At 36.1% G+C, this 24330-nt stretch overlaps 1 non-coding gene across 1 annotated transcript; it reads left to right on the plus strand.

The window, feature by feature from the left end:
* Nucleotides 1–18056: 18056 nt before the first annotated feature.
* LOC136231561 (small nucleolar RNA R71) lies at nucleotides 18057–18163 on the plus strand. Its single transcript, XR_010689934.1, has one exon. It is a non-coding gene; the product is annotated as a small nucleolar RNA R71 (small nucleolar RNA).
* The last annotated feature ends 6167 nt before the right edge of the window (nucleotides 18164–24330 follow it).

Genomic DNA, 24330 nt, shown 5'->3' on the forward strand with positions numbered 1-24330 from the left:
CACGATCCTTAACAGAGATGACTCTGGGGTGTGAACAGTAGACGTTGGGTATCACAGGAAGTAATTGCGGAGTCGTTATATATTGGATTGAGCATTTATCACTCCCGATAAATGGGAGATACATCCATGGATCGCTTGTGGAAGACTCGACTCTAAATCCTTACAAGGTGATAGCTTAAGAGTAAGAAATACAGATTTCACTTAACCTATCTTTTTGAGTTGACTCGGCCTGTACAAGTAAAATGAACGTCTCGCTATATGTGACTTGACATCACCCATAGTCATAAGATTCAGTTCAAGGATCTAGTTGATAAAGGATCGAATTATACTGTAACTAATACGGAAAGGTTAACGACAGAATCAACCTGTCTTCTTATAGCTCTGGGGGAATGATTACGGACTTGCTAATCACATACTCTGTACATCATTCCGTTATGCAAAGATTAAATATAATTCTTTGAAAATTAATTTAATAACGTTGCATACGGCTAGAAGCAATAAGAACCTAATGGATCACACATAAGACTTGGAACCTAAAAGAGAGATAGATGTTAATTAATTGATAGAAGCCCAATTGAGCCCAATAAGGCCCATGGGCATAAGGGGGTCGAAATTCATGTAGTGATATACATGAATAATTAATTTGATTTTGTTAATCCTAATTAGATTAGGAATATGAATTAAACTAATTAAAAGATAATTAAGTTAGGAGTTTTAATTAGATTAATACACTCCTATTATTATCCAATAAGGTTATTATTATTATCCTTAATATATTAGATATATAGTGAGATAATAATTAGGAATTCTATTCCGAATGGAATTCCTATTCAGTAACCTAATTCTATCTAACTAGGGATTAGATACAAGAGATTATAAATACCCCTTCCCTTGAGATTTTCGAAATCCCAAGCAAGCCATACCCTACTTGTGATTTTCGAAATTCACCTAGTCCAAGACAGAGAAAATTCGACACCCCTAGTTCGAGGACGAGATTTCTCTACGGCTTCGTTTGATCAATTGATTTTCATCTATTTCTTTTATCCTTGATCTTGTGTTAATTAATTAGAGGCAATCTACTTTGGTTGCTATTCAACGGTTGATACTAAATTAATCTTCCCGTGTTTATTTCGTGTTTGGGAACTCGAAGAAGAAAAACAAACAAAAGGGAGAAATTCGTTTTACTACTCCTACATCAGGTCAGTTCACGATTTCGCGGATTCCCGAAGATTGAACCGTCGGATCGTCGCGAGTTTTAGACAGGAGCTTCTAGACATATTCTTCCACGTTTCCACCGAAGGGATTGTCGTTCGGAGGTCTGGAAGGTCTGTTTCGGATTGGGGCAAATTGGTAGACAGTTTCTATATCTTTTGAAGTTGTGGGCACTTCGTTTGCAACGGTAGATAGAACTTCTAAAAGGTATTTCTTCTTATCATTCTTTATATGAAATAAAGGTTAACGGATCTTGTGGTTAAATGAAAATAGGTTAAAATTTTTATATTTCCGCTGCTATACCTTAGCCTAATTTCCAACAAGTTGGGCTTCCATCAATTAATTAACATCTGTTTCTCTTTTGGGTTCCAAGTCTTATGTGTGACCAATTAGGTTTTTATTGCTTCTAGCCGTATGCAACTATTAAATTAATTTTCACAAAATTATATTTAATCTTTGCATAACGGAATGAGTACGCAAAATGTGATTGGCAAATCCGAAACATTCCCCCAGAGCTATAAGAAGACAGATTGATTCTGTCGTTGACCTTTCCGTATTAGTTACAGTATAATTCGATCCTTTATCAACTACATCCTTGAACTGAATCTTATGACTATGGATAATGTCAAGTCACATATAGCGAGACGTTCGTTTTACTTGTACAGGCCGAGTCAACTCCAATTAGATAGGTTAAGAGAAATCTGTATTTCAATCTTAAGCTATCACCTTGCAAGGATTTAGAGTCAAGTCTTCCACAAGCGATCCATGGACATATCTCCCATTTATCGGGAGTTATAAATGCTCAATCCAATGTATAACTATCCTGCAATTGCTTCCTGTGATACCCAACGTCTGCCGTTCACACCCCAGAGTCATCTCTGTTAAGGATCGTGTTACAACAGGATCAAAGCGTCACATTCCGTAATCCAGAATTACTAATTAACATTCCTTTGAGTCTGAGGATTACTTATACCTATTAATACCAATGAGATAAACAGGTGACAAGGATGAATCTACCCATCCTGTTATCTCAAGTCGGGTCCCCAATCCTAATGAACTCCTTTTCATTGGATCCACGTAACTGTCCAGATATCTGTATATATGAAGCTTGTGAGATCAGCTTTCTGTCGCGACAGAAGACATTGTTACATGCAAGTCTCAGCAGTGATATGTCAATCCTAAACATATTACTTGACTTGGGGTGGTTTTAAGTTTATTAGTTTATTATAAAGTTTTGTCTCACTTAATGCTTGTATGAACACTTTATAATCACTTTAAACAAACTTACGGATTTCCTTTTATTAGACATTATTTAGTTCTTAAAAGGGATTGCCTTTATATAGTTATGAAACCATATCTCATTAAAACAAATGATATAAAGAACACTTCATTTACATTAAGTTTGTATCCTAGAACAATTGTCTATAGGACACTAAAACCCCAACATACTCCCACTTGGACTAAAGCCAATTGTTTCTACAACTTATCCCAGTAGAAGTTAGATGACGATCATGTACTTTCTGGATTAAGGGCTTTGTCAACGGATCTGCACCGTTGTCCTCAGTAGGTACTCTTTCTATTCTCACATCTCCTCTTGCCATAATTTCTCTTACAATGTGGTATCGCTTCAGGTAATGCTTGGATGCATTATGAGACCGTGGTTCCTTTGCTTGCGCTATGGCTCCATTGTTATCACAGTACAGTGTAATGGGATTTACAATGTTAGGCACCACACCAAGTTCAGTAATGAACTTCTTAATCCAAACCGCTTCCTTTGCTGCTTCCGCAGCAGCGATATACTCTGACTCGGTCGTAGAGAAAGCTACGCTTCCTTGCTTGGAACTCTTCCAGCTGACCGCGCCCCCATTCAAGATAAACAGGTATCATGATTGGGATTTAAAATCGTTCTCATTTGTGAGATGACTTGCATCTGAAAATCCTTCTATTTTCAGATCCCCTTCTCCGTACACTAGGAACATGTCTTTAGTCCTTATCAAGTACTTAAGAATGTTCTTGACGGCATTCCAGTGCTCGTCTCCCGAATTTCCTTGGTAACGACTCGTTATACTTAACGCGAACGCTACGTCAGGTCTAGTGCATAGCATAGCATACATAATCGAACCGATTGCACTGGCGTACGGGACTACAGCCATGCGCTTCTTATCATCTTCGGTTTTAGGACATTGATGATTGCTTAACTTTACTCCATGTATCATGGGTAAGTTACCTCGTTTCGATTCAAGCATGCTAAACCGCTTTAGCACCTTTTCGATGTATGTAGCCTGTGAAAGACCAAACAGTCTTCTTGATCTATCTCTGTAGATCTTTATACCAAGTATATAAGCTGCTTCACCAAGGTCTTTCATGGAGAAGTTACCTGATAACCATACTTTTACCGACTGTAGTAGAGCTATGTCATTTCCCATTAATAATATATATTGTCCACATATAATATCAGAAATGCAACTGAGCTCCCACTTGCTTTCTTGTAAATGCAAGCTTCTTCGCAATTTTGTTCGAAACCAAATTGTTTTATGGTTTCGTCAAAACGCTTGTTCCAGCTTCTTGATGCTTGCTTGAGTCCATAAATGGATCTCTGAAGTTTGCAAACCTTGTTTGCATCCTTTGATATGAAACCTTCAGGTTGCATCATATATACATCCTCAAGCAGGTTTCCGTTTAGGAAAGCTGTTTTCACATCCATTTGCCAAATCTCGTAATCGTAGTGAGCAGAAATAGCAAGCATTATTCTGATTGATTTGGACATAGCCACATGAGAGAAAGTTTCGTCATAATCAATTCCTTGCTTCTGACGATATCCTTTCGCTAATAACCTAGCTTTGTAGGTGCTAACCTTTCCATCCATGTCAGTCTTCTTTTTGAAGATCCACCTGCACCCAATGGGTTTTCTCCCTTCGGGTGGATCAACCAGTGTACATGGAATCCATCTCAGAATCCATGGCTTCGAGCCATGCTTTAGAATCTGGACTGTTAAGAGCCTCTTCGTAGTTTTCGGGTTCATCGTCTAACACGGGAACCTCATCATCATCTCCCACTAGAAAACCATATCTAATAGAGAGTTCATGAACTCTTTGTGATCTACGAATGGGTGGCACTTGAGTCTCATCTAATGGGACTGCATCGGGTTCCTCAACCGCCTCTGTTGTTTCAGTCGGTGTTTCTTGTTCTTGAACTTCATCAAGTTCAATCATGCTTCCCTTTTCTGTTTCTTTGAGAAACTCTTTCTCTAAGAAGGTTGCCTGCTTGGATACTATTACTTTCTGATCATCTGGATGATAGAAGTAATATCCCATAGTTTTCTTAGGGTATCCAATGAAGAAACACTTATCAGATTTAGAATCTAGTTTGTCGGACGCAATGCGTTTGACAAATGCTGAACAACCCCATACCCTCATGAATGAGAACACGGGTTTCCTACCAACGAACAATTCATATGGTGTGGAACTAGCAGATTTAGTTGGTACTCGATTTAGGGTGAAGAGGGCGGTTTCTAAGGCATAGCCCTAGAATGTCTTTGGTGTTGAAACACCTTTCCACATGATTTTGATTTGACAAAATTATTCATGTGAATGATAAAAATATTCCAACACATTAAATTTAAATGCTTTGATTTATTCATAATAATGTGTTTGTTCAATGTTGAGTTATTTGATTTATAAGACATTAAGATAAATGGCCCAAAGGCCCAAAAGAGGAAGTCAAGCCCAAATCAATATATGAAAGCCTCACGGCCCAAGAAGACTCAAAACGCCGTCGTACTAAGTAAGGCGTTAGCCCAGCAACAAGAAGGATCGAGAAGCCTTCGACCAAATAGCTTCAAGACGAAGCTGTTGAGTTGAGCGACAAGGTTGTCAGGTCAGCGGCAGAACAGAATGAACTTGGAGACCAAGTATTTCTACTTTGGGTAAAGCTCAGAAGGCGCAGGAAGCTGTCTGGAAGACTTTGCCATAAATGTGGAAACATTCTGTTTCATCTGACTAAAAGCTGCTGAGCACTGGTGAAGACAAAAGATACACGAATATGATTGGCCGAAGACGCTGAGCACGTACTGAGTGAAAGCGACAGGAAGCCGTTTGACTCCAACGGTTATTTCGAAATTCGAAATCACCGGTGCTTGAAGTGTCACTATAAATAGGCCTCTCAAATGCTTCATTCGATGTAGATCTTCAATCAAGTCGAAACGCTGACCAAATTCATACTTGAAGTTCTGTGAGAAAAGCAAAGCAAACTTTACACCAATTCCAATCATTGTGTAAAAGTCTAGAGTGATTTCATTCATCTAAAGTGTCTTAGCAATTGTTGTTTAGGACAAACACTTATCATTTCTAGAAGAATAGAAAGGAGAAGCTGAGTACTCGGTTATAGTACTCAGCGGTAGTTATAGGAGTGAGTAGAGGAATAGAGGAAGGTACTCTTGTATACTTAGCTTCTGTTGTAAAGGGTTTCGTGCTCTACCTTTAAAGAGCTCAGTAGATGATTCAAAAAGCTCGGAACGAGTTCCGGGGACTGGACGTAGGCGGAGAGGCCGAACCAGGATATGTCTGCTGAGTAACATATTTCTAACCTTTAAACTCCTTTATATATTGCTTGTTATAAAACTGACTAAGTAACGAACAGACACTGAGTTGAGTGCACTAAGAAGCTGAGTTCAGGGATAGACTTAAGTGCTATCTCCTGACTCAAGGAAAGAAGCAGACTTAGTCACCAGTTGACTAAGCTTGTGTCTTAAAACTACTTAGCGCCGCTGTGTAAACCTTTTCTAAAAGAAAAGAAGTCAGCCTAAACGGACAAAATTTTAAATAGTTCCTATCCCCCCCTTGGAACTAACCTTGTCACGTTATACGGGACCAACAAGTGGTATCAGAGCTTAAAAGCTCACTGAGCAAGATATAACTATCTTGAGCTGATCCCCACAATGGCTGAGAACATCACTCGTTTTCTCCCAGGAAATCAGACAACTCAGATTCTTCCTGAGGGACTGTCCATTACTCAGCCTCCTCTATTCTTCGGGTCTAACTATACCTTTTGGAAGAACAGAATGAAAAATTTCATTCAGGCAACAAATATGAGTGCATGGCTTTCTATAGTCCAAGGCCCATTTGTTCCTGTTGAAACTGTTGACGGCCAAACGGTTGTCAAAGCTGAGGCTAAGTGGACAGAAGATGACCTCAAGAAGCTACAAAATCATGCTTCGGCTATAAACATGCTTCACTGTGCGTTAGATGCTGCAGAGTACAATAAGATTTCAGGTTGTGAGTCAGCGCAGGAATCTGGAAGAAACTGGAGGTCACCTATGAAGGAACCAACAAAGTTAAGGAGTCCAAGGTGAACCAGCACATGAGGTTGTACGAGCTGTTTGAAATGAATGATGACGAAGGAATCTCTGAAATGAACTCAAGATTCACAAATATAATCAACGAGCTCAAAAGACTTGGCAAGATCTTTACTGAGGAAGAGCAATTCAAGAAGATACTGAGGAGCCTTCCCAAAAGCTGGCAAGCCAAGAAAACCGCTGTTGAGGAAGCTCAAGACTTGACCACCTACAAGTATGATGAACTCATTGGATCTCTACTGACCCATGAGATCTCAATGAAGAATTTTGAGGTGAAGGAGAAGTCTGAGGACAAGAAGCAAAAGTCTCTTGTCATGAAAGTTGACTCCACTGATGGGAGCTCAACAGACGATGAAGAGATGGCCATGTTCACTAGAAAAATGAAAAGGCTATTCAGAAAGAATGATAAATATTCCAAGAAGCCTTACAAGAAGTTTGACAAGTACAAAGCTGAGTCCAGCGACAACAAGTACAAGAAGGACAGCTCAAAGCCAATCACATGCTTTGAATGTCATCAAACTGTCCATATCAAATCAAGTTATCCTACCTTGAGGAAGGAAAAGAAGAACAGCAAGAAGGCAATGGTGGCAACCTGGAGTGATAGTGATGAGTCATCATCATTAGGAGCTGATGCCACTGAGTCAGCAAAGATCTGCTTCATGGCAGATGAGCTTGCTGAGCCTTGTGTTTTTGAGCATGCTGACCCCTCCATTGCATCTGACGATGAGGCACACTCAACTGAGGTAATATCACTACCCCTGCTCAGAAATGAAATGATAAATGCCCTGAGTGACCTCTACACACTTATCAAAAAGTGTAACAAGAAGGTTAGAGCACTCAGCAGGCGATGTGACGAGATTGAAGAGGTCAAACTAAGTGACCTTCGATATCTTCTCCAACACAACTCAACTTTGCATAGCAACGTAGAAACTATGCACAAGTTTGTCTCTGAGGTCCAATCAGATTCTAAGAAACTGAGAAAGGATGTCACATCTATTCAGAATCAACTCAAGGTTCCGAATAAAAGAAATATTCCTTTGAACACTCAGTACCGAAGTACTAGTCAGCATAGATAGAATCCTCAGCAGAATGTCCAGTGTGACTTCTGTGGGAAGAAGGGACACACCACAAAGGTGTGCTGGCATGCTCAGCACTGGGGTGCTGACCAGTCAGTGAGATATCCCAAACGGAAGGTCAGATGTGACTTCTGTGGGAAAAATGGACACACTGTTGTTGAGCGATTTCCGCAAGTGCACGATATACGCTTGTAGTAATAAAAGATATCGATCCCACAGGGAACGTTTTTTAACAAAACTTATTCTGAATCGGTTAAATTTACTTTTAGGTTTATAATATGGGAAAATCGTTTAAATCGGTTTAGGTTTTGAAATTGCTAGAATAAGAATTAGATTAGAGTATGAAGATGTTAGAAAATATCTGATTTAAGAATGAATTTGCAAAACATGAACGTTTTAGTACTTTAGAAAAGTAAACAAGTATATTTGTTTGCATTAAGCAAAGAAAACAACTTTAAACTTTGTACGAATTATAAAGATGAAATAAATGATGGAACCTCTAATTAATAGGCTTTGAACTCGACAAAACCCTTATCCGGGATAATTGCCCTTAACCAAATTAAAACTCTACCGAGATAATAATTTGCCTAAGTGTTCAACAAAGTTTCCTTGTAAAGATTTTGAATTAAACTACGTTTTAATGAAAACACCAGCAGTCACTTTAGTGGATTGGTTACCATAAGTGCTGCATAAAAATCTATCGAATAGAACAGACTTTATTAGATGAAATATAAATTGATAAAAGTTTACAGAGAACATGGAGCATTGAATTCTTCGACGGCGTGCAAGTGAACGGGTTGTCAATCCTTTCCTTGGGTTTCGTTAGAGTTTGTCAGGCTCAGGGGCGAATCCTCTACTCAATCTTCTCGTTGAATCTTCGTAATAGAGACTGGGTCGGTCCACTACCAAAATGTAAACTAAACTGGAACAATGTCTAAACGCTACTGAATTTGTTATTATTTTGTAAACAATGTGTGTATATCATATTGCTTTTGAACAGATTCGAAATCTAACTTCTGAATCACTTGATTCAGAATTTCTGCATAAATTCTACACTAATCTCTTTCTTCTACACGTATAACACACTATATTTCAACTCTCCATCAACTCTTTATTTATAGATGTTGAAGAGTCTTGATTAAAGTGTCGTGTCCGTTGTGAAGGATCGTGTCCTCTGCGAAAGGACGTCTTTATCCACCCGAACGATCACGTTTCGTCGAAAACGAAAGTGTGTAACTAGGCCTCTAAAATCTCCTGCTCGTACCGAGAATATTAAATTCTCTACCGAGAATGGGGGAGCATCAATTGTACTTCAGACGAATGGAAGGAGAGGCTGAGGGACGCGTGTCGCGACCGTGAATAGTGGGGGCCGCGGTCGCGGCACGGAGCATTTTTCACTTCTTCGCTCTCGTTCGTGTCCTCGACTTGGCGTTATTAATTTTCGTCGTCTTCGACTCCTTTTGTAGGGAATTTCTTCTATTTTTGAGTTCTTTTTACTCCTATTTGGATTTTACCAAATATTTATGTACCTTGCATGAAAGAAACATATTCGAGAGTAAAAGCTTTCTAAATGGTTATAAATATCATAAATTCGTAGCAATATTGATGTAATTATTGATGATATTTTAGGTATATTTTGGGCTTAACAAATCTCCACACTTAATCTTTTGCTAGTCCCGAGCAAAATTTCACTGAATTTATTCTCTAACTAATCTCTTTATGAAAATAAAACATATATCTCTGTATTACCTTTTAAATTAGTTAAGCCGAAAAGACTAACTTCGCATGGCAAATTTATACGCAAAATATCAAACTAACTTAGTACAATATATGATATATCACTCGTCTTGTATTTTCAATTTGGAATTGAAGCATTCGGGACAATGTAAGCACGCATGTTATTGAGTCTTTCGTCTCAAGGCATTTCAAAGCACAAAATTTCCTTTCCCAAACCTAAACTAATATATGAGATATATTATTTTAAATAAGTACTTGGGTTAATTATTGCTTAGTTACGCCCGAGATAAGGGTGGTCTTGATCGTAACTTTATACGTATTTTATTGCTTTGTGTTTGCTTAAGAGGTACCGACCATGCCATGGGTGGACGCAATCGTTACTTTAAACTTATACACGCTTATAATTTTTTTTGCTTTTAACGTTCCTTCCATACCTCGATTGTGATAAGGGTGGTCGCAACCGTGGCCAAAAGTAAACGGTACTTAATTTTCTTCCCTTTCATACCTCGATTGTGATAAGGTTGGTCTCAATCGTGGCCAAAAGTTAAGAATTCAACTAATTGATTGATTAATATGAATTATAAAATTGTAACTTGGGAAAAAGAAAAATAGCACATTCATCCTATATTGACTTAAAATTCAACATGTATTATGGCTAAAGTTTCCTTAAAAACTTCAATTGGTGTTAATGTAAGACGAAATCAAACCGAGCTAAAATTGTTAGTTCAATTTAATGCCTATAAACCTAATTGAAAATTAAAATAAGATTTATTGTATCATGATTTCATGATATAAAAATAGAGATTGAATAAAGAATTTTTTTATTTAAAATACATTCACTCGAGACAATTTTTACTTAAAATCGTATCGGAGATTCGTGAAAAATTTTGAAAAATATTACCCGTATAGAAATATAATTTCTAACGATAATGATAACCTAAAAATAATCATATTAACTTATGATTAATTTTTAAAAATATATGAAAATGTGAAGTTAATAAAAATAGCGTTTTAAACAAGTTTATGTTGCAAAATACGTTGCATTTGTTATAAATGATTCGTTGCATTTGTTATTTGTGCTAGAAAAATGAAAATGATGTACATCTCCTCCCACACTTAAATTGGACCATGTCCTCATTGGTGCAAAAGCGAGATATCAAGAATAAAAGCACAAAAATTTAAGCATACGAAATAAAGATAGGAATGGTGCAAATGAAACATTCAACATAAAATTAAAAATTGAAAATTGTACCAAACATATGAAAATGAAAATTGTACCAAATTATAACAAGATAATAAAATTAAAGAAAACAACCTAAGCTTGAGGTGGGGAATCGGGAGGTGTAGGAGACGTCTCCACATTGCGGCGTCGGAAAAAGGAAAGCATCCGATGTCGAGTCGATCGATGTTCACGCCTCAAAAGGTTGAGGTTGTCATTCATCACCATATTGTTTTCAACCAAATCATCAATTCTTAAATTCATTTGACGATTGTTGGAAGTGATTGAAAGAGAAAAGAGGATAGAAATTGGAGTGAATAAATTGGGAAGAGTAAAAGTAGATTTTTGGGGAAGAGTTTAGAGTAAGGGATTGGGTAAAAATAGAGGTGATGTGAGGTTTGTGTAAGAGGTAGGTTTATATAGGGTTGTATAGGTAGGTGAATAGGTAGAATAGGAATAGGAATAGGCAAAATTTGGTGGCAAAATCAGATTGAAAAGGGCAATTTATATGCGTGTCGCGACCGCGAATGGCAAAGTCGCGGCCGCGGCACGCGATGTTCAGGCAATTTTCGCCCTGAAATTCTGCCAAAGTTGCTGCTCATACCGAGAATTAATAAATTCTCGGTAGAGAATTGGTAAAAATGGCCTATTTAGGTGCCTTTTGACATGGTTTGTGCAATTTTGTTGAGGAAATGGTTCCTGAACTTAATATTTAGTGTTCCTGCACTTAAAACTTAAATGAATGTCATTAATTCTAAGGAAAACCAAAGGTTGAAACTTAATAAATTGAATTAAAGTATAATAAATTGATTATGAAGAATTAATGAAACTTAAATGTTCATTTATGCATATAAGTTAAGAGAACCATATTAAATGCATAATAAGTGCATGGTAAAACATATTTAATACATGAATTGAATTGATTAAATGAAAACCTAATGCATTGAAAAGAAATTGAGTTATAAATAAAATGTAGATATACGTGTGGAAAAATAGAAAACCATATTAGTTCAAGTGAATCCTTTTTATCTTAATTTGAGTAAGAAAAATTAGAAATTACTCATATGAAATATGCTAAGTATAGATAATGGATCAAATGGATAAAAATTAAGAATTGAATGAAATAAGATCTTTATTATTTTAACATATGTACATGTAATGAAAACAAACAAATACAAAACAAAATATATACAAAAAATAAAATGAAAAACATAAACTATTCTACATATTCATCCCTATCTAACGGGATATTTCTAGCCTTAATACGATCAATTTGAAACTGCACGAAAGTTTCACGTTCCGGTGCAGACAAAAATTGAGGCCCTGCTCGAAAGACACGTTTCACAAGTCCTTCGTGCTCGAGAAATTCATAGTCAATTGTCGGGAAGAATTCATCATCACTCCAGGGGATATCAATAGTACCCTTTGAACCGAGAATTATTCCACAGATTATATTGCCGAACCCAATCTTCTTATCTTTGGATCGAGAAGCGGCGACAAGACCTTCCATCAGAATTTTGGAAGAATCCACTGCATTTCCCTGGAATATATCTCCAAGAACATACAAATCTGTGTCACGGACCACACTACTGAATGTGCGCCTGAATAAACTGTGACACAGAAATTTGTGTAAATACAGCATGGAGTTGGAGCGAAAAGAGTGATTATAGGCGAGTTTTGAATTGAATCGCCAGAATCCAGTGAGCATTCTCCAAATGTCCGAGGATGTCATGTCTCGTCCAGGATGACGTTTGATTGTATCCCTCGGGGGAAAACAAAACCAAGCATGCAACTCAGGATAGCCGAAAGTGAAGATTTCGCCTTCTCGATGAAAACTGAGACGTATTTGTCGTTTATTAGTAAAACGCACGGTATAGAAGAATTCAAGTATCCAGTCGCCTATTATTGGAAATCGCATTTGGGCGAATTTTGTCCACCCTAGGCGCTCCATATAGCGGCTCATGTCATCAGAAATGCCTAATTGGCTATTAAGAAATTCATCCATATACAACATTCCGGTGAAGAATTTGTAACGGTGATTCCAATAACGCCTACCTTCATCGTGACTGAAGATAGGAAAAGGCGCCCCATATCGCTTGGATAAGTCTGGGCATTTGTTGATTGAGGCAGTATTGTGCCTAGATGGTTTGTTCTTGGTAGGCATGGTGCAAAGTTTGTGTTACTTTAGTAAAGAACGGTGTTTGCGAAGAAAATCAGAGTTCTGACAAAGATGAAAAAGAATTGTAACAGAACTTGAATCCTCTAGGATTAATTTATAAGAGTTTAAATGAAAAGAGGTATCGTTTTATTATGAAAAGGTATAAATTGCACCTTTCGGAAATGAAAAAACTTAATGTTTCGTTTGCCAAGAGGTTCGTCGAAAGGGTTAGAGTGTTGCAGACCTGATAGTGCAGGAAACACGCGTGTCGCGACCGCGAATGGCAAAGCCGCGGTCGCGACACGCTGATTTCCTTGCGGAAATCAGGCGTCTAAGCTACCTCCCGATTCACGGTAGAGAATTTAAAATTCTCGGTATGAACAGAGAAATCCTAACCTATTTGGACTGTTCTAAAAAAGAGGATTCTCGGCAGGGAATTCTAAATTCGCGGCAGAGAATTGCCTGAAACTTCAAATTCATCTTAATTTCCTAAAAATTAAATCTAAAATCATGAAATAGAAATATTTTATGCATTTAAATCATAACATAAAGTCATCTAATCATAAAAATGGCATTTTGGAAAAAATAAAAATAAAATAAAATAAAATATAACAAAATAAAATAAAATAAATGAACAAAAAAAATATAAAAACAATAAAACAAAATAAACTGTGTAAGAAAAACTGAGTAATTTATACGTCAGACAATCTTGTTACGAACTCAATTCCTAGTTGGGAAATATTTTCGTAATAGATTTTACATCGATTACCATTAACTTTGAATCGAACTCCGGTAGGACCTTCCAGTTCTAAAGAACCATAATCGAATGTTTTGACGACTAAATATGGTCCTATCCATCTGGACTTAAGTTTTCCTGGAAATAAACGAAGTCGTGAATTAAATAACAGCACTTTATCCCCAACATTAAAGTGTTTAACTTTAATTTTGGCATCGTGCCATTTTTTCACTTTTTCTTTATAAATCTTTGCATTTTCGTAAGATAGATGACGTAACTCATCTAACTCATTCAAATTGAGCAAACGTTTCTTACCTGCTTGTCGTAAATCAAAGTTTAGTTCTCTAATAGCCCAATAGGCTTTGTGTTCTAATTCGACTGGCAAATGACATGCCTTCCCATACACTAAGCGGTACGGAGTCATTCCTATTGGTGTTTTAAATGCAGTACGGTATGCCTATAGCGCATTATTGAGTTTAGAAGACCAATCTTTTTTAGAAGATGAAACTGTTTTTTCGAGAATCCATTTGAGTTCTCTGTTTGATATCTCCGCCTGACCATTTGACTAAGGATGGTACGGCGTTGATACGCGGTGGCGTACTCCATATTTTTTCATAAGCGTTTCAAAACTCTTGTTTATAAAATGAGTACCGCCATCACTAACGATAACTCTTGGACAACCAAATCTACAGAATATATCGTCAAGAAAATTAACGACAACTTTAGAATCGTTCGTCGGGGTTGCAATTGCTTCAACCCACTTCGAAACATAATCGACGGCAACTAATATGTAAGTTTTACCATTGGAAGGGGGAAAAGGTCCCATGAAATCTATTCCCCACATATCGAAGACTTCAACTTCTAATATGGTTGTGAGGGGCATCTCATCTTTCCTTCCTAGATTTCCTGTTCTTTGGCACTTATCACAACGAGTAATAAATGAACGGACGTCCTTAAACATCGTAGGCCAAAAGAAACCGCTTTCAAATATTCTAGCAGCTGTCTTGTTAACTCCATTATGTCCTCCATAAGAACTAGAATGTCATTCCGAAATTATGGATTCGTATTCATTTTCACCAACGCATCTCCTAATTATCCCGTCACCACAAGTCTTGAACAAAAAGGGATCTTCCCAAAAATATTGTTTAATATCGAAGAAAAATTTCTTCTTTTGTTGGAAATCTAATCCTTCCGGAATAATATTGGCTGCAAGATAATTAGCAATATCTGCATACCATGGTGACATGGCACTTTTTATTTGATAGAGGTGTTCATCAGGGAAATCATCTCGTATACCGGTAGTTTCACCTATAGGACCGTTTTCATCTTCAAGTCTCGATAGATGATCGGCGACAAGGTTTTCAACTCCCTTTTTGTCTTTTATTTCTATATCAAATTCTTGCAACAATAAAACCCATCTAATTAGACGTGGTTTTGCATCCTTTTTAGCAAATAAATATCTTAATGCTGCATGATCAGTATAAATAATAACTTTTGAACCTAATAAATATGACCTAAACTTGTCACATGCAAAAACTACGGCTAACATTTCTTTCTCAGTTGTGGTGTAGTTTAATTATGCACCAGACAGTGTGTGACTTGCATAATAAATGACATGAATTTTCTTATCTTTCCTTTGACCTAAAACACATCCGACAGCTAAATCACTTGCATCACACATAATTTCAAATGGTAGATCCCAATCGGGTTTAGCAATAACAGGTGCACTGACTAAAGCTATTTTCAATGTTTCGAACGCTTTAACGCATTCTTCATTAAAATCAAAGGTTGAATCTTTCATGAGTAAATTAGTAAGTGGTTTGGAAATTACAGAAATTTTTTTAATAAATCTTCTGTAAAAACCAGCATGTCCTAAGAATGATCTTACTCCCTTAACAGTAGTTGGAGGGGGTAATTTCTCTATTACTGAGGTTTTTGCTCCATCTACTTCTAATCCTTTTTCAGATATTTTGTGACCTAAAACAATTCCTTCGTCAACCATGAAATGACATTTTTCCTAGTTTAATACCAAATTTGTTTCTTCACACCTAGACAAAATTTTATCCAAATTTTCTAGGCACGAATCAAAAGAATCTCCATAAACTGAAAAATCGTCCATAAAAACTTCCATGATATCTTCAATGAAATCATTAAAAATTGCAGTCATACAATGTTGAAATGTTGCAGGTGCGTTACATAGACCAAAGGGCATTCTTCTATATTTAAATATTCCGTAAGGACATGTGAAGGTTGTTTTATCTTGGTCATCCGGGTAAATGTATATTTGAAAGAATCCGGAATAACCATCAAGAAAACAGTAGAAAGCATGACCAGCTATCCTTTCGATCATTTGATCAATGAAAGGAAGAGGAAAATGATCTTTCCTAGTTGCTTTATTTAAATTTCTATAATCTATACAAACCCTCCAACCAGTGGTGGTTCGCGTAGGTATTAATTCACCTTCTTCATTCCTTACAATTGTTATGCCTCCCTTTTTAGGTACACAATGGATTGGACTAACCCATTCACTATCCGAGATAGGGTAGATGATTCCATTGTCCAGAAGTTTAGTAATTTCATTTTTTACTACTTCTTTCATGTTAGGTGGCTTATCTTCTTCTAAATGAATTCTATGCATTACAATACTTGGATTAATACCTTTTAAGTCTGAAATTTGCCAACCCATACTTCCTATCCTATTTCTAACAACTTCTTTCAATTTCTCTTCTTGGACTTGTGTTAATTTGTTAGAGATAATAATAGGTAGAGAATCGCCTTCGCCTAAGAAAGCGTACCTCAAATGACTTGGTAATTCTTTAAGTTCTAATTTAGGTGGAACTACAATTGAAGGCGGAACTGGTCCATCTTCTCGAATCAAAGGTTCTGGGTCCTTATCTTCTAGTTCCTCACTCATTATAGGTTCTATTATTTCTTCTTTTTGAACAATGTCATTTACACATTCTTCAATTAAATCAAGTTTCATACAAGCGAAATCTTCCATAGGATATTTCATCGCTTGGTTCATATCAAACTCAATCTTATCATCTCCTATTCGTAAAACTACTTTCCCTTCCGACACATCAACTAGAGCACGTCCCGTGTTCATGAACGGTCTACCAAAGATTAGCGGACAATTTACATCATAAGCAAAATCTAAAATAACGAAATCGGTAGGAAAAATAAATTTGTCAACTTTAACTAAAACATCCTCAATTATACCGTATGGTCTTTTAGTGGTTTGATCCGATAATTGTAAAACCATATTGGTATGTTTGATGTCTTTTTCTAAGCCTAACTTATTAAAAATAGATAATGGCATCAAGTTAATGCTTGCTCCTAAATCACAAAGACAACTTGGGAATTCTATATCGCCCAATTTACATGGAATGGTAAAACATCCGAGATCTTTGAGTTTTGTGGGCAAATTGCTTGACACAATCGAACTGCAATCTTCAGTTAGCGAAATGGATGAAATTCCTTCCCAACTGATTTTCTTTGAAATTAAATCTTTGAAGAATTTACCATAATTGGGAATTTGCGTAATCGCATCCATAAACGTTAAATTAATATGCAAATTCTTAAGTTTGTCTAAAAATGTTAAAAGTTGTTTGTCATAGTCCTTGTTGCGGACTTTGTGTGGAAAAGGTGGATTGGGTACAAAAGTTTTTGTACTAGAGTCAATTGGTGCATCTTTTTGTTTTAATGTATCCTCTTTGGGCTTCGATAAATCAGTTCCAGGTAAAGTCGAATTTCCGGGCATTTCCGGGCCTAAGTAGTTTTTCCCTGAACGAAGAGTGATAGCCTTAACATGCTCTTTCGGATTTTCTTCCGTATGGCTTGGAAGACTTCCCTCTTTGCGGGATGGAATTGATTTAGCGAGTTGTCCAATTTGAATCTCCAAATTATGGATGCTAGATGATTGGTTTTTAATAAGCTGATCGAATTTATTCTCGATCCGTTTAAAACCATCGTCGTGATTACTTATTTTTCCGCTCATAGCATCAATGAATTTGTCGATTTTTGAAGATAAAGTGCTAATCGTGTCTCTGGATTGATTTTGATAATTGGTAGTACGATTTTGATTAGCATTAGCATTATTATTATCCCTCCAGTTAAAGTTAGGATGATTTCTCCATCCAAGATTATATGTATTGAAATAAGGGTTATTATTTTGGTTTTGCCCTTGGACAAAATTTACCTATTCAATTTCACTCATACCTTCGTAATCCACATCTGTTTGGATTGGCTTACCATTAGAATCACACGGTGCCATAAACCTATCAATTTTGTGCGATAAGGCAGAAAATTGGGCTTGCAACATCGCTACTGGATCAAGGTTCACTATACCTTTAATTGATGAAGTAGTTGAGGATGATGGTTTTGCTGATGGTACGTGTCCACGTTCCGCGGGCCACATACAGCTGTTGATTGCCATTTCCTCCAAAAGTTCTCTTGCTTGGGCAGATGTTTTCTTCATGAATAACCCTCCAGACATAGCGTCCAATGAACCTCTAGTTGTAGGATTTAGTCCATTATAAAATGTTTGCATTAAAAGTTCAGTGGGCAATTGGTGGTGTGGGCATAAACGTTGAAGTTCTTTAAAATGTTCCCAAGCCTCATAAAGAGTTTCACTATCATTTTGAGAAAAAGATGTTAATTCTTTAATGACTCTTGCGGTTTTTGCTAAAGGAAATTTTTTGATAAAAATGCTTGGGCTAATTGCTCCCAAGTCTCAATTGATGCGGCTGGCATAGAAGTTAACCATTCTTTGGCTCGATCCTTCAAAATAAAAGGAAAAAGGCGAAGTTTGATTGCTTCTGCAGTTACATCAGTAATTTTAAAAGTGTCACAAATTTCTAAGAAATTTGTCAAATGGGTATTAGGATTTTCGTTAGGTAACCCGTAAAACGTTACATTATTTTGCAACATATTAAGCAACGCATGCTTAATTTCAAATTGGTTTGCATTAATTTGGGGTCTAACTATACTGTTTGTTACACCGGCCACTCCTGGCCTAGCGTAATCCATAAGTGTGGCCATAACTTCTGGCTCGGTAATTTTAGTTTTTATTGGGGTTTAGTTTTTGTTTTTCTTTTCTTTCTTATTCTTTTTAAGGGTTCTTTCAATTTCTGGGTCAATAGGATCTGGTGACGTGCCCGAACTTCGAGAACTGCGCATGAACTTGAAATTTTGCACGAACCGAAACTACCTACAAAACAGAATTTGAAAAATAAATATGTTAATAATTAAAAATAAATAAAATGTAAAAGTTTGAATAAGTATGAATAAACCTAGATTCGTAATAAAACACGAAAAATTTAAAATTTTGTCAAAATTTTTGGCATTCCCCGGCAACGGCGCCAAAAACTTGTTGAGCGATTTCCGCAAGTGCACGGTATACGCTTGTAGTAATAAAAGATATCGATCCCACAGGGAACGTTTTTTAACAAAACTTATTCTGAATCGGTTAAATTTACTTTTAGGTTTATAATATGGGAAAATCGTTTTAAATCGGTTTAGGTTTTGAAATTGCTAGAATAAGAATTAGATTAGAGTATGAAGATGTTAGAAAATATCTGATTTAAGAATGAATTTGCAAAACAGGAACGTTTTAGTACTTTAGAAAAGTAAACAAGTATATTTGTTTGCATTAAGCAAAGAAAACAACTTTAAACTTTGTACGAATTATAAAGATGAAATAAATGACGGAACCTCTAATTAATAGGCTTTGAACGCAACAAAACCCTTATCCGGGATAATTGCCCTTAACCAAATTAAAACTCTACCGAGATAATAATTTGCCTAAGTGTTCAACAAAGTTTCCTTGTAAAGATTTTGAATTAAACAACGTTTTAATGAAAACACCAGCAGTCACTTTAGTGAATTGGTTACCATAAGTGCTGCATAAAAATCTATCGAATAGAACAGACTTTATTAGATGAAATATAAATTGATACAAGTTTACAGAAAACATGGAGCATTGAATTCTTCGACGGCGTGCAAGTGAACGGGTTGTCAATCCTTTCCTTGGGTTTCGTTAGAGTTTGTCAGGCTCAGGGGCGAATCCTCTACTCAATCTTCTCGTTGAATCTTCGTAATAGAGACTAGGTCGGTCCACTACCAAAATGTAAACTAAACTGGAACAATGTCTAAACGCTACTGAATTTGTTATTATTTTGTAAACAATGTGTGTACATCATATTGCTTTTGAACAGAATCGAAATCTAACTTCTGAATCACTTGATTCGGAATTTCTGCATAAATTCTACACTAATCTCTTTCTTCTACACGTATAACACACTATATTTCAACTCTCCATCAACTCTTTATTTATAGATGTTGAAGAGTCTTGATTGAAGTGTTGTGTCCGTTGTGAAGGATCGTGTCCACTGCGAAAGGACGTCTTTATCCACCCGAACGATCGCGTTTCGTCGAAAACGAAAGTGTGTAACTAGGCCTCTAAAATCTCCTGCTCGTACCGAGAATATTAAATTCTCTACCGAGAATGGGGGAGCATCAATTGTACTTCAGACGAAGGGAAGGAGAGGCTGAGGGACGCGTGTCACGATCGTGAATAGTGGGGGCCGCGGTCGCGGCACGGAGCATTTTTCACTTCTTCGCTCTCGTTCGTGTCCTCGACTTGGCGTTATTAATTTTCGTCGTCTTTGACTCCTTTTGTAGGGCTTTTCTTCTATTTTTGAGCTCTTTTTACTCCTATTTGGATTTTACCAAATATTTATGTACCTTGCATGAAAGAAACATATTCGAGAGTAAAAGCTTTCTAAATGGTTATAAATATCATAAATTCGTAGCAATATTGATGTAATTATTGATGATATTTTAGGTATATTTTGGGCTTAACAACTGTCCAAATGTGTCGTCATAAGATTAAATATGATGCTTTACCTGCTGAGCCTAACAAACAAGGACCCAAAAAGACTTGGGTACCTAAAGATAACTAGTTATATTGCAGGTGAGCCTGAGGTGTGCTGAGAAGTAAAAAATGTGGTACATTGACAGCGCATGCTCGAGGCATATGACGGGTGATGAAACTCAGTTCATCACACTTGTGCGTAAACGAGGTGGAAGCGTAAGTTTCGGAGACAACAAAAAGGGTAAGATAGTAGGGTCAGGAACCGTTGGTGGTAATCCTACTATTGAGTCAGTCTCCCTAGTCAGTGGACTTAAATATAACTTACTCAGCGTAGCTCAGCTATGTGATAACGGGAGAAAAGTTATATTTGATAACACTGGATGTAAAATACTCGAGGGAAAGACAAATGAATTGATTTTAACTGCCCCTCGTATTGATAATGTCTTTATGCTGAATTTGGAAAAGAAATTTTCAAAAAATATATGCTTAGTGTCAAAGGAAGAAAATTCCTGGCTATGGCACAAGAGACTTGGTCATGTAAGCATGGACCTCCTGGCCAAATTAGCAAGAAATCAATTAGTTAAGGGACTGCCAGAACTTAAGTTTGAAAAGGATCAATTATGCTATGCTTGTCAGGCTGGAAAACAAACTAAAACATCTTTTCATAGTAAAAACATTGTCTCAACCAAGCGTCCACTTGAGTTGCTGCACTTGGATCTTTTCGGACCAGTCCAGCCGCTGAGCTTGGGTGGTAGGAGATTTTCCTTGGTCATTGTAGATGACTTTTCTCGGTACACTTGGGTCATCTTGCTGAGTAGCAAGGATGAAACCTTTGAGACATTTTTAACATTAGTAAGAAAACTTGAAAATGATAAAGACCTAAAGTTAGCTCACATCCGAAGTGATAATGGTGGAGAATTCAAAAACCAACAGTTTGTTGAATTCTGTGAAGCCAGTGACATTGACCATAACTTTTCTGCTCCTAGGACGCCTCAACAGAATGGGGTCGTTGAAAGGAAAAACAGAACCTTGGTTGAAATAGCTGTTGGGGTTTAGTGTCCTATAAGACAATTGTTCTAGGATACAAACTTAATGTAAATGAAGTGTTCTTTATATCATTTGTTTTAATAAGATATATGTTTTATAACTATATAAAGGCAATCCCTTTTAAGAACTAAATAAAGTCTAATAAAAGCAAATCCGTAAGTTTGTTTAAAGTGATTATAAAGTGTTCATACAAGCATGAAGTGAGACGAAACTTTATAATAAACTAATAAACTTAAAACCACCCCAAGTCAAGTAATATGTTCAGGATTGACATATCACTGTTGAGACTTGCATGTAACAATGTCTTCTGTCCCGACAGAAAGCTGATCTCACAAGCTTCATATATACAGATATCTGGATAGTTACATGGATCCGATGAAAAGAAGTTCATTAGGATTGGGGACCCGACTTGAGATAACAGGATGGGTAGATTCATCCTTGTCACCTGTTCATCTCATTGGTATTAATAGGTATAAATAATCCTCAGACTCAAAGGAATGTTAATTGGTAATTCTGGATTACGGAATGTGACACTTTGATCCTGTTGTAACACGATCCTTAACAGAGATGACTCTAGGGTGTGAACAGCAGACGTTGGGTATCACATGAAGTAATTACGGGATCGTTATACATTGGATTGAGCATTTATCACTCCCGATAAATGGGAGATATGTCCATGGATCGCTTGTGGAAGACTTGACTCTAAATCATTGCAAGGTGATAGCTTAAGATTGAAATGAGATCTCTCTTAACCTATCTAATTGGAGTTGACTCGACTAGAACAAGTAAAACGAACGTCTCGCTATATGTGACTTGACATTATCCATAGTCATAAGATTCAGTTCAAGGACGTAGTTGATAAAGGATCGAATTATACCGTAACTAATATGGAAAGGTCAACGACAGAATCAACCTGTCTTCTTATAGCTCTGGGGGAATGATTACGGACTTGCTAATCACATACTTTGTACATCATTTCGTTATGCAAAAGATTAAATATAATTCTTTGAAAATTAATTTAATAGTTGCATACGGCTAGAAGCGATAAGAACCTAATGGGTCACACATAAGACTTGGAACCCAAAAGAGAGACAGATGTTAATTAATTGACGGAAGCCCAATTGGGCCCAATAAGGCCCAATTACTAAGGGGGGGGCGATTTATGTATATTAATACATAAATAATTAGTTTGATTTTATCAATCCTAATTAGATTAGGATTATGAATTAAATTAATTAAAGGATAAATAAATTAGGAGTTTTAATTAGATTATATTACTCCTATTATTATCCAATAAGGTTATTATTATTATCTTTATATTTAGATATATTAATGGATAATAATTAAGGCCTTGATTGGATGGGGGGTTTAGGAGGGTAAATAAAGGAATGGAAGGGGAAGGAAGGGGAAGGGAAGCACTAACCTTACCCTTGTTTGGTTGGATAGTAAGGGTTTATAAAGGTTTGTACCTTTCCCTTGTTTGGAATGAAGGGTTTGTAAGGGAATGAAAAATTATAAAGTGACTAAAATGCCCCACTCAATTAATTATGTATATTAGTTACTTCCCATATAATTAAATCATATTACTTACAATTGTTTTTAATTACATATCTAAATAACAATTATCCAATTTCATATATTATTTATTTAAAAATCTAATAAATTATAGTATAATTTAAATTAAATTATAAAATATATATTCTATTATTTTATTATATTTATATGTTAATAATATTAATAAAAATAATAACTATTTAATTTTTATATCTATTAAATTATAATAAATTCTTAATGAAGTTAACTTTTAATATAAATGAATTATGAAAAAATACATTGGTATTGGTATGGGTTTGTTTGACAACCACAAATTGGCTTTTCTTTTTGCGGTAATGCATCAAAAAAAAACAATGGGATAAATAATGTGTTTGATTTGGTATTAGTTAATTTTAACAAGGGTAATAATGGAAAATGAAATTGGTAACCCTCCTAAACCCTCCAAATCGGTGGGTTTGAAAATTGAAACAAATATACACAAATCAAACCCTTCAAAACCCTTACCCTTCTAAATTTATATCCTCCAAACAAGGGTTTCCACAAACCCTCCCAAACCCTTCCCTTACTAACCCTCCCAAACCCCCCATCCAATCAAACCCTAAGAATTCTATTCCGAATTAAATTCTTATTTCAATAACCTAATTCTATCTAACTTAGGATTAGATACAAGAGATTATAAATACCTCCTATAGGGATTTTCGAAATCCAACCCTAGCAATCAAGAGAGAGAATTTCGACCCCTAGCTCGAGGACGAGATTTTCCACCGATTCCTTCCGTTCAATTGATTTTCATCTCTTTCTCTTTATCCTTGATCTTGTGTTGATTAATTAGAGACAATCTACTTTGGTTGTTTTAAACGGTTGATTCTAACTTGATCTTCCATTGTTTTGTTTTGTGCTCGGGAACTCGAAGTAAGAGTTGTGGGCACTTCGTTTGCAACGGTAGATAGAACTTCTGAAAGGTATTTCTTTTATCCCTCTTTATATGAAATAACGATTAACGGATCTTGGGGTTAATGGAAATAGGTTAAAATTTTTATATTTCCGCTGCTATACGTTAGCCTATTTTCCCTCAGTGGGATCAGAGCCTGCGTTAAATCCGTTATTTCATATATGAAAATTTAGAAGTTTTTCAATCAGGTTGAATAAATATTTATAGTTAGGTTAATTAACAAAACTGTTTTGATTAATTAGTTCTAAAAGATAAATAAGTTTTAATTAATTGTTAATTAAAATAAATTATGCACATGTTCCTAATAATTTTGGTTGATAATCATTATAACAAAATCTATTAGTTTTATAGTTAGATTGATAAAATCAGTTTTATTTATTCTAAAAGATAAAACGGAAAATCTATAATAGTT

The sequence above is a fragment of the Euphorbia lathyris genome, chromosome 5 (assembly GCF_963576675.1).
Source record: "Euphorbia lathyris chromosome 5, ddEupLath1.1, whole genome shotgun sequence".
Lineage (NCBI taxonomy): Eukaryota > Viridiplantae > Streptophyta > Magnoliopsida > Malpighiales > Euphorbiaceae > Euphorbia > Euphorbia lathyris.